The following is a 12,645-nucleotide window of genomic DNA, read 5'->3' as shown; positions in this document are numbered from 1 at the left end:
CGCTAGTTTAGGGACGGGCCGACGGGGTCGCGGGGTGGGGGCATTGAGTGTGGACGCTGACACTACTGTCTTAATAGAATAGTATAGATACAAGCAACTACCCATAAGCGTCCCTTACACGAGCAAGCTTTCAATGAGGCTCTGGTGAGCATCCTTGCTCTCGGTGACTCCTCATTGCATCGCAATGCGACCCAGAAAATCGGCACGAGGAACTCTTCCAGCTGGCTCTCTTCACTCAGGTTTTTCTCGTCGTGCTGCAGGAGAGATGCTCCAGAGCTATTAAAAAGAGAAATGTGGTCTATATTGAAATATAATATAAATGAATTGTACATCTCATTCTATTGGCTTAAATTTTTGAGTTGTACTGGTCGTTACATATAACTTAATATGGTATTAGACCCACAAGTCATAAGTTCGAATCATGGCTAGCGCAATTAAATAAAATAATTGTATCTGACTCCTATTCTATGTCTAAGACCCAAATGAGGCTTGACGTAAGGGTGAGTGTTGAAATATAATATAAATAAATTGTCCACCTTCTGCTATCAACTTAAACTTTTGAATTGGACTGGTTGATGCATGCAACTTAATAGTCTCTACCATGACAGACATCGACGACGATGATGGTGGATCAGAATTCAAAAACATCGTCGCGATATGTCATTCTTGTTTTTTTTTTAATGAATGCTCGAAAAGATAATTAGCATATGCTAATTTTGCAACGTGTCAATATCTTTTTTTTGTCTGAAGGAAAAATAGTAATCTTAGAGCATCTCCAACAACGTGACCTATAAAAATGCCTTATAATTTAAAATTAAGTAAATTTTATAGAATTTAGGGCACCAACAAAACACTCCGCTCCAACAGTAAAGCCCCAAATCTAGATTGTAGGGCAGCCCACCACGGTGTAGTATATTTGAGGCACTTGAGATGGTGCCCTATAGTTTTTTGACAAAATTTGTTGAATTGAGGCACTGTTGGAGTGATTTTTCCTGTGTAGAGCCCTATATTTCGATTTGAGGCATTAGTTTGAGGTATTGTTGGAGATGCTCTTAGACAAAAGTAGTACTGTATATCTCATGGTTGTTATTGTGCAATCATCCTATAGGAGTAACATAGTAACATACCATGAGGTTTGAGATGCAACACAACACCAGTGCATTCTGCACGGTGCATATGTACGTGTAACAATAGGTTGGCACTATCACTTAGAAAGTTAGAACTCGCCGCTGGACGTGGCCGCCATCTCCTCAAGCTCAAGTCGTCGTCGTGATGTTGTGTACAGACACTCTTACCATCTTGCACTGTACAAACATCGAGTAGAGCTTGTGTATCGTGGTTCAAAAGATCTAGCCCCTATACGTGAAAGCATCTTTTAATCATACTTGGTTGAGACTATAACAATCTCATAGGCTACCTTGATGATGCTTTTTCTACGATCTTGGTCTCAAATAAATCAATTATGAAATCAGTTGAAGTTAAAGTATGTTTAATTTAACCCAAAAAAGTAGCATCATTTATGGCATGTAATAATATTATTATAAGATATATTTTATAATATATCTAGTTCTGTTTTGTAGATATGAATATGTTTCAAACTTAATGAAATTTCGAATAATTGGATTTAATGTAATTTTATAATAAGTTAATTTATTGTAGAACGGATATCGTAGCTTATGAAAACCCACATCATACGAGCCCCTCTTCACTCACTACGGACTCACTTTCTTTGCCGAGTGTCTCAAACAATTGGCAGACATTTTATCGACAAAGGGTTATTTGTCGAGTATCTTTTTTCGGACATTCGACAAAGACTTTGCTGAGTGTCGGTAAAGAAAAACACTCGACAAATTAATAATCTAAAAAACCCCCAAAAAACATCAAAACATTTTTAAATTATAGGAACAACTCTCCAACCACTATCAATTACTATACTCATCGCTCTATCATTTTTCACTTTATTTTGAATCAAATTTACATGTTTTGTGAATGGTGAAATTCGAACTCACAACCACTCTCTCGCACATACCCTACTCTACCACTATACTAATACATCAATTGTGTCTATATTACGTTTTCATTTCTCGTGTATTATAACAAACTGAGGGTAATTTGATTATTTGAGACACTAAATGAATTCATTTGAAAATGTGATCAACTATAAACTTGCATAACTTCTCAAGATCTACAAGTTCTATTTTGATAGTTTCTACATCCGAGACCGTTTACAAAATTTGAATTTTAAATTTGAAAACTTCACATGAATTTTAATGATAAGATGATTTAAAATCAAAAAATTGTCAATTATAAAGTTTTATTATATTTCAAGACCTACTGGTGGTTTTTCCATCCGAGATATTTTAAATAATTCAAATTTTAAAATTCAAACATAGTTTTGCATGACAAGATGATATATGAAAACCAAGGAATAAATAATGTTGGATATGAATTATGTCAACACTATAGCAATAGAGAAACCAAATTTAGAGTACGTTGATGGAGAAGATATAGATCATATAGAGAATATTTCTTTAGGAGCGAAATTTAAAGAACGTTGCTGAGACAACAACTAGTGCTAGTAATTGGGTCGGGCCGGACGTCCCAAGCCCATCGTTCTTCGGGGCAAACGGGCTTGGCCAAGAAGGCCTAAAAGACTTTTAGGTCGTGCCATGCTAGTCCAAATAGTAGAAACAGTAGCCTAATTCGGCTCTAAAGCACGTCGTGACTTCGTTGGACCGTGCCGACCTAAGCCCGACCAATATATTTAAACCACATAAAATTAAGATATTACAACCATATAAAGTTTATAATTTATTAAACTAAAGATATTAAATAATGCTAGTATCATTTGACCACGTAGAGTCTAAATATTATAACAATATAAAGTTTATAGCTTACTAAATTAAAGAAATTAAACAATATAAACTTCATTGAACGGTAACGTTTAAGACCGACACATGTGTGTGGGTCATACGAGGAGCCCGACGGAACGAAATTTAAGACCCGCCGTAGGCCCGTCCTCAAGCCGTGCTGTCAGACACATATTATTTTATATCGGGTCGTACTTTAGACTCATGTTTTTGAACCGTGGTGAAAAAAAAACCCAGCCATGTTTCCGGCACTGGTCCTAAAGACCGATAAGGTCAGTCGATGCGGAACACGACGGTCTGGAGGCAATGCAAGCAACCGAACGACGCGTCGACGGGCTTCACGGGTCCCCTTGCCTCCGTCACTGGCGGCGTCGCCGATATGACCCTGACCACGTCCTCCTCCCCGCGCTTCTGGTTGGCGGGCTAGTGCCCAAGGCGGAGGAGGCGTACAGTCCAGGGGCGACTCTCACAACATCATTTTGCTGCGAGGAATGCCTCCTCCGCTACAGTCTCGGCAGATGCTCGTGGTCGATCTGCGCGGCGTCAGCGAGAACAAGTCCGGCGTCTTCTTGATCGTTTGACCGGCACGCTGGCTTTTATGGCTTGGCGGCAGGGACTTTGATTTCGGTTCCGGTTCGAACGCGGAAGCGAGGACGTGGGCCGTACGTCAGAAGGCCGAGCGCGTATTGGACCGCGACGCGGCAATCGCACGGTCAATTTGTTCCAAGGCCTGACGTGCTGGGTTGGCGAGGCCGAGCCGGGCCCGACCGTTCCTTTGGGGCCGACGGGCGAGGTGGGCTGGTTAGAGCCCAGCGGTCAGTTGTTATTAATCATTAACTAGATGTGTGCCCGTGCGTTGCTACGGAGTAAACATGCTATAATAAGATATATTGAGATGCAGAAGCATTAATTATCATTCAATGTTTTTGTTAGCATCTTTTTAAAGGTTAAGAATGTTTACATAACTATAATTTTATCTTTATTAATGAAGATAAAATCCATAAAAACATTTCGTGATAATTTGCTTTTCATGATAGGACAACGCTAGAGACATTGACCTAGAGTCCTCACATCGTCATCTCGATGTTGAGGCTAGGTATAGCCAAAGACGTCGGATAGGAGGTCCGAGACTTCGAGAGCCTATCGTGGAGGTCTATGATCTTAAAGAGTTTCTAGGTGGGCGACCGATGTTGATGGCCTCGGCGAAGCTGAAGAGGTGCAGCGCGGCGCCATTGATGGCCTTGGCGAAGGGGGTGTGAAGAACAAAAATACCAAGCATCACAATACTTGTTGAGCTTTGAAACCAATTTACACGATAAGTTGAGCTTCAAATAGAATGTCCTTCTTGAATGTAAAGTAAACATAAGAACATACCTGAGAACGATGTCCTTCTCGGCTTTACTAATATCTTTGTGCTTCTGAACATCGCAATTCATACAATACAAGGAAAATATATTAATTGGAGTTTGACAAAAGAAAAACCAAATATCTCAACAGCATTCATCAGACAGTGAAAACATATCCACTATTGCAAATGGAACCTAAATTTTTTCTTTTAAACAAGCAACAGTAAATTTAGTACTACACGAAGCAAAAGGAGCAGTTGCTACAATACAAATAGTCAAATACTATGAGGAATTGTTAATATCACAAGATACATGACTATTTCAGATCATAACTATTTCAGCAAGTTTTACCTCTAGCAGCTCACACCTCATAGATTATTTGCAACATAGAAGTTACAGTTCCTATCTTCCAAATCATACCAGTTCATAGAGTTTGATACGCTTCAAGGCTTGCATTAACAAAAATAATAAACTGGTACTGCTCAAAATCCAAATCTATGAGATCGCAAACATATGTATGACAAGCAATATATTTAGAGAGCAAAAACCACAGAGTGGAACTAAATGTTACTCCCAACTGAAGGATTCCAGGGATGGCATGCTTTCGGCGCGATCTCAAAGTTTGCTTGCGCTCGGGGATGATCCATGTGAGCCCCTGAGAAGAGTTGAAGCAAGCATAAGCAAAGTGGCAACTCCTAGGCCTCATATCATATCGATTAGCTAAAGAAGCTGTGATACAGAACAACAAACATATATATGACAAGCAATATATTCTAAGAGCAAAAACCACACAAATCTGCATTTTGTAAGCACAGCTCAAACTGAATCATTAACATACCACACCTTGGACATCGAAGATGGTAGTGGAGTCAATATGCCTCTTAGCAGCTAATGTGCAGGCAGAGAACCTCTCCCTAAAAGCTCTCTCAAACTCCAGGACACCTTCCCTGGCCTCTCTATGTACATCGGCCGGCCTTCACAGTCCACACCATGTAGCCCCGAGGATAGTAAACAACACATCATCCAATCCTCAAAAACAAAATCATGAACGCATATTCTAAATGCATAGAACCACAACAGATTATTTTAGTATACCAAACAATTGATTAGTATCTCCCAAGTACTACTCACGATCCAGACTTGGTAGTGGTCACCATCCACAAGAAATTTCGCTTAAAATTTTATAAATTGGATCACATATCAATGTACTATGAATGTATGTAGAAAAGAAAGAAGCGAGCGAGTTTGAAATGCCGTGAGATAAGTTCTTGCAATATATTGCAGCAGCTTTTCTCAGCTTCCAAGTCTCTTTCTAGCTACTGCCTAGAACCCAAACAATTTAGCCTATCAGCTTTCTCCAAAAGCACATATATAAAGACGAAACACGCACCAAATTAACAGTGGCTATAAGAGAAATTTCTGAATCAACAATATAATTCTCTAGAAAGATCTTTGTTCTAGTCGATGGCCTGCAGAATAGCAATACAATGACCTGAAAGATATGGATCAGTGGTGGTAGAGTAGCGGGCATGCTACCTGAAAAACAGAGTAAAGTCACATGTCAATGTGGTAGCGTTTGTAACACCTTTTAAAATTCATCTGGCTTTGGTGTAATAGAACAATGAGATGGGAATGCGAGTGGGAGGAAGTAGACTAAGCAGGACTTGAGTTTCATTGATCATGCCTAAAACATTACTATATGTGCCTAATAATAACATAAAACACAAGATGTTTTTATGAAAATAGCAAAGCAAGGCTAGAGAAATACTGCTGCTAAAGTAATCACCTGATCCCGGGTTGATGTTTGGTTTGATTCGTCCGTAAGAATACTACTGTAAAAGATAAAAAGACAAGACTTATAGTGGAGTCGAGGATGCCAACACTTTTGGAAGCAACCAATTGCAATAAGTCAGAGAGCAAATGTTTTCAAAGAAAATGTCATTGAAAGCAAGAAAAACATTAAACTTGTGATGACTTAAGACAGAGAGACTGACCTACAGGGTGTAGACTGTAGTGAGGAAATTTAGTCACATGTTGGCTGTGACAGTGGAGTCCATTCCAGCCTGAAAAAAACAAGATTACTTAGTGTATCAATGTATTGTAACGAGGAACACTTTACTCAGTGTATCAGTGTTCTACTATGATACAAATCAAGCTACCAATAGGGATAAAAAATTCTAGATTCGTATATTTGCACCGTCAGAAAAAACAGTGGCTCCAATATCTTAAACAGATGGCTCACATTTCAGCTTGAACTGGTGCTTGTGGATGTGTTGATCTTGTAACTGAAGCATAGATCCAGAGATTCCCAAATAGGTCAACCTTTTGAACTGCCTGCTGAATCCATGAGCAGGCAAGAGACAACCTGACGAACTGAAACCTTTACCAGTTGCTCTATACTGTTAATATTTTAAAAACTTGAATCAGATCAATATCCAAAAAATTAGAAAGTGATAGGCAACACTTTGTATCCAAAAGACTACCTTTGCACATACCCGTTAACAAATTTGACCAACTCAAGTGAATTACAGATGTCTCTACTCTCTAGCAACGAAATAAGACCATAAGTGCAAGCATTTAGCTTCAGGTAGCATTGGTGTATTACTACGTTTCAGCAGAAATATAGGAGGAAAAAAACGTCCACATGAATAATGTTCTATAGTGACAACTCAGACCGAGCCATGAAGAATGAAGTTGAAAAACAAATCATGTTATGGCATCACATCGAGAACTGCTCAGGCAAGAACACCTTAAAGTAGTGAATGATCAAACTTAAGAGAACATGGGACAAAAGGATGGATCTTACATCAGAAATAATAATGAATAACTCCATGAAAACAAATTATGGGCATTACCTGCTGCGGATCGACTAAAACTTGATGTTCAAATCCTTATGTGCAGAAAAAGAAATTCGCAGGTAGCAGGATGTTACATGCTCCGGAAGCAAGTAACTACGATAAAGGTCCAAAGGAAAATTCAATTTATAACAAGCATAAGAAAGTACAACAAACAACAAGAAGGCCACACAATGTCACCTTGGGATGCTCCTTCCATCTAAGGATTCTCTAGCAGCTAAAGCAGTAGCCGCATCAGTGTACTGGATCAATGCCTGCCAGAAAGAATAAGATAAGGCTCTTGATGTTCATTTCAAAATTACTAAGTATCTGAAGCAAGTAACTTTAACCTGACCTAAAAACCTGTAGCCTTTTCAAAGGTGGCTATTTTATGAACATACCCAAAAGCCGAGAAAACCTGAAAGGAAAATAATAAAGGGATCATACGTATGAGGTAAAGGGAAGGTTGTTTTAGGAAATGCATAACAATTCATGGCACATGTAAAAAACTGTAGCACAGGACACAACACACAGTGATTGACATAATATTTGATAATAAAAGTAAACATCATTTCCAGACAAAAGATAAAAAACTCTTGAAGCTTAATATAGTAGAGATAAACCTTGTCTTAAATTATTGCACAATCAATTGGCGAACTGTTCCAAAACGTGTTGCTTGTTGTACACAGATCGATCAGGTGTTGGCTCGTTAAGCATCAGTGACGCCAACATGCTCTCGTTAGTACACATCGAGATCGAGGGATCAGTACTCACTCGCAGTCACACCAAATTTGAGTCCTCCCCGGGCCTGGGCGCGTCTTCAACGTGCAGCGATTTCTTGTAGAGCTGGATGGGCAGACGACGCCCGTGAAAGGGAACAAGACGCTGGCGGCGATCGGCATGCCCAGGACGTAGCCCAGGGCCCACACGTAGTTCAGCCGGATCCTGGAGAGGGTCTTGTGCGAGAGATCAATGGCAGTGATGACGTCCTCAAGGTTGCTCTTCATTAGAACGATGTCAGCAGCATCGATGGCCACGTCTGTGCCAGCACCGATCGCCATGCCCACGTCTGCCGCCGCCAATGCTGGGGAGTCGTTTACCCCATCGCCAACCATTGCCACGTCTGCCGCCATCAACCCTTGAATCTATTCGGCAATGGGCTCACCGTACACAAATCATACTATTAGCTAAGCCTTCCCACTATCATTAGATAAATAGCATCAACCTCTATATACAGGAAGCATGCATATAAACTTTACACTACCCCAATAAATACCCGAAACACACACAAGTTTGGAATATTATACTAATTACTAATTAGTGTGTCAATTAGTACTCGACCAATCAAGTGTTTCTAAATATTGTCGCTACCTAGATTAAATTACTTTGTACGCAGTTGTAGAAATTCAGCAGAGAAATGCATCAACTCATTTTTGGGCTAGGTTGGGCCCTGGAGATCCACTTGCTTTAGTGATTGTTTGGTTCCTAGCCGAGCGGTGTGCGGAGGACCGGAGGCGAGGGCGCGGGGCGATTGGTGAGAGGTAGGAGGGAGAGGGGGATATTCAACAAACCATGATGACTTTCAGTTGATCAAGGATTTTATATTTCGGCAATCTGCTGCGCTGAGAGGGAGAGGGGGATATTCAAGCAATGCAAGTGCCGGTCTGTTGCAGGTGTTGGCATGGTGGCTGCAGCTGCAGTATCAGCTACAGCTGCAGTATCAGCTGCATCTGGGAAACCAGTTAATGCACCTGACCTCCCTACTTTTGATAAATGGTTGTCTATAAGTACCTCTATTCTAACTGCACTGTTGAGTGGAAGAAATGTGCTGAGATGTCAGTCTGAAAGCAAGACTCATACAAGTCCTACTGAGAAGAATGGACAACTTCCTGTAGGATCTAATGCTATTGAGATCACATTATCGTGCTTGGAAAGTAACAATGGGCTTAACATGAAATTTTCTTCATCATGGTGTCAAAGGGTGCTTCCAACTGATAAGGAGATATACTTGAAAGGTTTGCCTGCCTTTTACACCACAAGAATGCATGAAGTGCAGCTACAAAAGGCATTGCGGTCCTTTGGCTCAATGGTTAAAGGACCAGCAGTCAGGGTATTCTCAAAGAAGCTAGAAGATGAATGCCGGGCAATATGGGAATCTGGAAGGCAGCAATGTGACACTGTTAGCCTAACTGGCAGACCATGTAAGCACCGCAGGCATGGCGATTTCTTTTCATCAGATGCAATGGAGCAACATTTTAGTGGATATGTCTTCCTCCATGCATGTTCCTGTGGCCGGTCACGCCGCCTTAGAGATGAACCTTTTGACTTTCAGACAACCAACGTGTCTTTTAATTGTTTCCAAAATTGCGATGACCTATTACCTACCCTTGCGCTTCCAAGAGGCAACAATGTTGGTTCATTTTCAGTATCCTCTTGGTGCTTGGTGCGTCTTGAAGGAGCAAGGTACTACAAGCCAACAAAAGGACTCCTTCAAAGTGGATTAGCTTCAAAAGCATTGATGAGTCGCTAGTCACTAAAAAAATTAGGAAGCTAGAAGCTGCTTTTGGTGACTGCTCCTGCTTTGCCACGCGCTTGACAGCTTGGCCAGGTGACGAAGAGATGTAAATGTGAGTATAAAATACGTGGAAAGAAATTAGAAAAGTGAAAAAATACGATAAATGGTAGTATAATCAATTGGAAGATGTTTATTGTCCTGTTTTTACAAAATAAATGTTTTGGATGGTATTATTGTGAAACGTCATATTTGAAGTCCCAAAAATGCAATTATCTCATTAGGAAAGTCAGTTGGCTTGGAAGTTGAAACCATATGGAGGCTTGATTGTTTTTCCCCAGATTTTGGAACTAATGTGTCTGCTACCCAAACACCTGCAATCGTGCTTGTATTTCTTTTGTGCTTTCCTACATGTAATGCCATTTTGTGGCCATCGACAAAGATTGGTGGACACTTCTCCCTCTTACTGCTATAATGAGCCCAGGATTAAAGTCATAGGGGTTGGAGGTGGTGGCTCCAATGCTGTGTACAAGATGATTGAAAGCTCCATGAAGGGTGTGGAATTCTGGATTGTGAACACTAATTTTCAGGCTATGCGGATGTCACCCATTGAACCAGAAAATAGGTTACAGATTGGCCAGGAATTGACACGTGGTCTTGGTGCTGGTGCTGATATGGTTTTTGTGACGGTAAGTACATATTGCTCAAGCTGTCAAGCATTACACATTTCAGTTTGATCTAGAATGGTCTGCTTTTGGTGACTGCTACAGATAACTGCCAACACTTCTTAAGAAATACAAATGAACCGAAGTCAAAGTATACTACCAGCTAAGCCTCCCCACTATAATTTTATCTAAAAATTAGCATCAACCGATATATACCGGAAGAATGCATATAAACTTTATACCCCATTTAAAAAACCCCAATACACACAAGCTCGACATTGTATTACTTAACATTTGTCATATAAAAGTTATATTAGGGGAAGCATATAAGAACAACAAGAGGATAATTGCATGTCAGAAAATGAACCAAGACCAAGTTGGTCTTTGTAATAATGTATTATCTTTTTTCTCTTCCATACTATTCATGTGCTTATACTTATCAACCATAAATATGCAAAGAAGGGAGTAGGAGATGTGCAGAAACAATAATGCTAACCTTTGATAGTAGAACAGAGCACCTCTAAAATGCTTCAGTGGATCCAAGAATGGGAGAGCCTCTAATTGTCGACAAGCTGGGAAATTATTCAAAAAAAATAAAAGTTATATTAGGGGAAGCATAAGAACAACAAGAGGCCACTTTCATGTTAGAAATGAACCAAGACCAAGTTGTTTTTTGTAATAATGTAACACATCAAAGAGTAGCCTAAAACAAAAATTTATCCATGAATTGAACTAAGGGATAAGGAAATATTACAATCCGCAAGACTAACATGCGACGGGTGCGCCAAATCTGAACCCATTGGCCACCTTGAAAGGAATATAAATCAACAAAGGGGGAAGTAGTAGCTGTGCAAAAATAGTGGCCTCCAGAGGTGTAGACTAAGGTGCAGCAGAAACAATAAATGAGCCCCTTTGTTGATTTATATTCCTTTCAAGGTGGCCTCCAGAGGTGTAGACTAAGGTGCAGCAAAAAAAAATAAATGAGCCCCCTTTGTTGATTTATATTCCTTTCAAGGTGGCCTCCAGAGGTGTAGACTAAGGTGCAGCAAAAAAAATAAATGAGCCCCCTTTGTTGATTTATATTCCTTTCAAGGTGACCTCCAGAGGTGCAAACTAAGGTGCAGCAGAAAAAATAAATGAGCAAGGTATTATAGGGACACCAGCATTAAACCATGAAAGCTCATCGTCCTTGCCTTTTAGAAAGTCCTGCCTTGAGTACAAACTGTTATAGTCAACATCAACATCCGTCTCAGATTTGGAATCCTGGAATCCTGATACTGAAACAAGTAATGCGGTGAATCGCGTGTCCATGAATAAAGTGAACCTTTTTGCAATGTCATACAGGAGAGCCAATAATCTTCAATGGGCATTAATAACCAGAGTACCATTCAAATTCACTGGAGAATTTCCATTGTGAGGTCATCTTCCCATATAAAATTAGATCGATACAGTAAAGTTTTTTTAGGTCCAACTACTATACCAATAAAGCACGGGTCTACTAATACCGAGACAACTTCTTAAGCAGAGCAAACAATCTGCCTTCACACCCTATCAATTGTCAGACTTCTTAGCATTGGGTGTGTTCATAGAAGATAGAGCAGTACATCCTGTGGTATCGTAGAAATTGGCTACCTACACTTCCAGTTTCAATTCAATGACATAACCTATAAGCACATCAGAGACGTGCACTTTTGAATATTCAATCCTTCTACGGACATTCGCAACAGATGACACAAGCAACCGGTGGGGCAGAGGAAAAAGGACGGAGGGAGAACTCACCTCGGCGAAAACCAACGTGACGAGGGCGGCTGCTAGGTGACAGTGGAGTAGATGTACAGTCGGGGAGCGGGCTTGCCGGAGTAGCGGGCTTGCCGGAGGGGGCGGCCGTGCGCGTGATCCGTTGCAGTGGGGGTGGGTGAGGGGAATCGCGGCGGCGGAGGGCGAGCCGTGCGCGTGATCCGTCGCGGCGGCGGGGGGCGAGCCGTGTGCGTGATCTGTCGCGGCGGCGGGGGGCGAGCCGTGCGCGTGATCCGTCGCGGCGAGGGTGGGCGAGGGGAGCGAGCCGTGCGCGTGATCCGTCGCGGCGGGGGTGGGCGAGGGGAATCGCGGCGGCGGGGGGCGAGCCGTGCGCGTGATCCGTCGCGGCGAGGGTGGGCGAGGGGAGCGAGCCGTGCGCGTGATCCGTCGCGGCGGGGGTGGGCGAGGGGAATCGCGGCGGCGGGGGGCGAGCCGTGCGCGTGATCCGTCGCGGCGGGGGTGGGGAGGCCGTGCGGGAGCGAGGTCGACGGCGCGCGCGGGCGAGCGGGGGGTTCGCTGGCGTGCGGGAGCGAGGAGTTGCTGACGCGCGGGCGTTGCGGGAGCGGCGGTTTCGCTGGCGCGCGGATGTGCGGGAGCGGGGGCAGTCTACACTGCTCCCTT

General features: G+C 42.0%; 1 long non-coding RNA gene across 3 annotated transcripts; it reads right to left on the bottom strand.

Moving 5' to 3' along the window:
* Window positions 1-3,832: 3,832 nt before the first annotated feature.
* On the bottom strand, window positions 3,833-10,801 carry LOC103653786 (uncharacterized). 3 transcript variants are annotated; one of them, XR_002750540.1, is made up of 10 exons: window positions 10,724-10,801; window positions 7,406-7,468; window positions 7,252-7,325; window positions 7,072-7,167; window positions 6,459-6,615; window positions 6,211-6,279; window positions 6,003-6,048; window positions 5,055-5,752; window positions 4,245-4,871; window positions 3,833-4,110 (listed from the first exon to the last, which is right to left on the bottom strand). It is a non-coding gene; the product is annotated as an uncharacterized lncRNA (long non-coding RNA). The 3 variants fall into 3 exon arrangements; XR_002269169.1 differs by having other exon boundaries at window positions 5,060-5,752; XR_002750539.1 differs by lacking the exon at window positions 10,724-10,801 and adding an exon at window positions 7,674-8,185 and having other exon boundaries at window positions 5,060-5,752.
* Between the last annotated feature and the right edge of the window lie 1,844 nt (window positions 10,802-12,645).

This window comes from Zea mays, chromosome 4, assembly GCF_902167145.1.
Source record: "Zea mays cultivar B73 chromosome 4, Zm-B73-REFERENCE-NAM-5.0, whole genome shotgun sequence".
Lineage (NCBI taxonomy): Eukaryota > Viridiplantae > Streptophyta > Magnoliopsida > Poales > Poaceae > Zea > Zea mays.
Note: the sequence above shows the minus strand (reverse complement) of the source record. Positions and strands in the feature narration are given on the sequence as shown.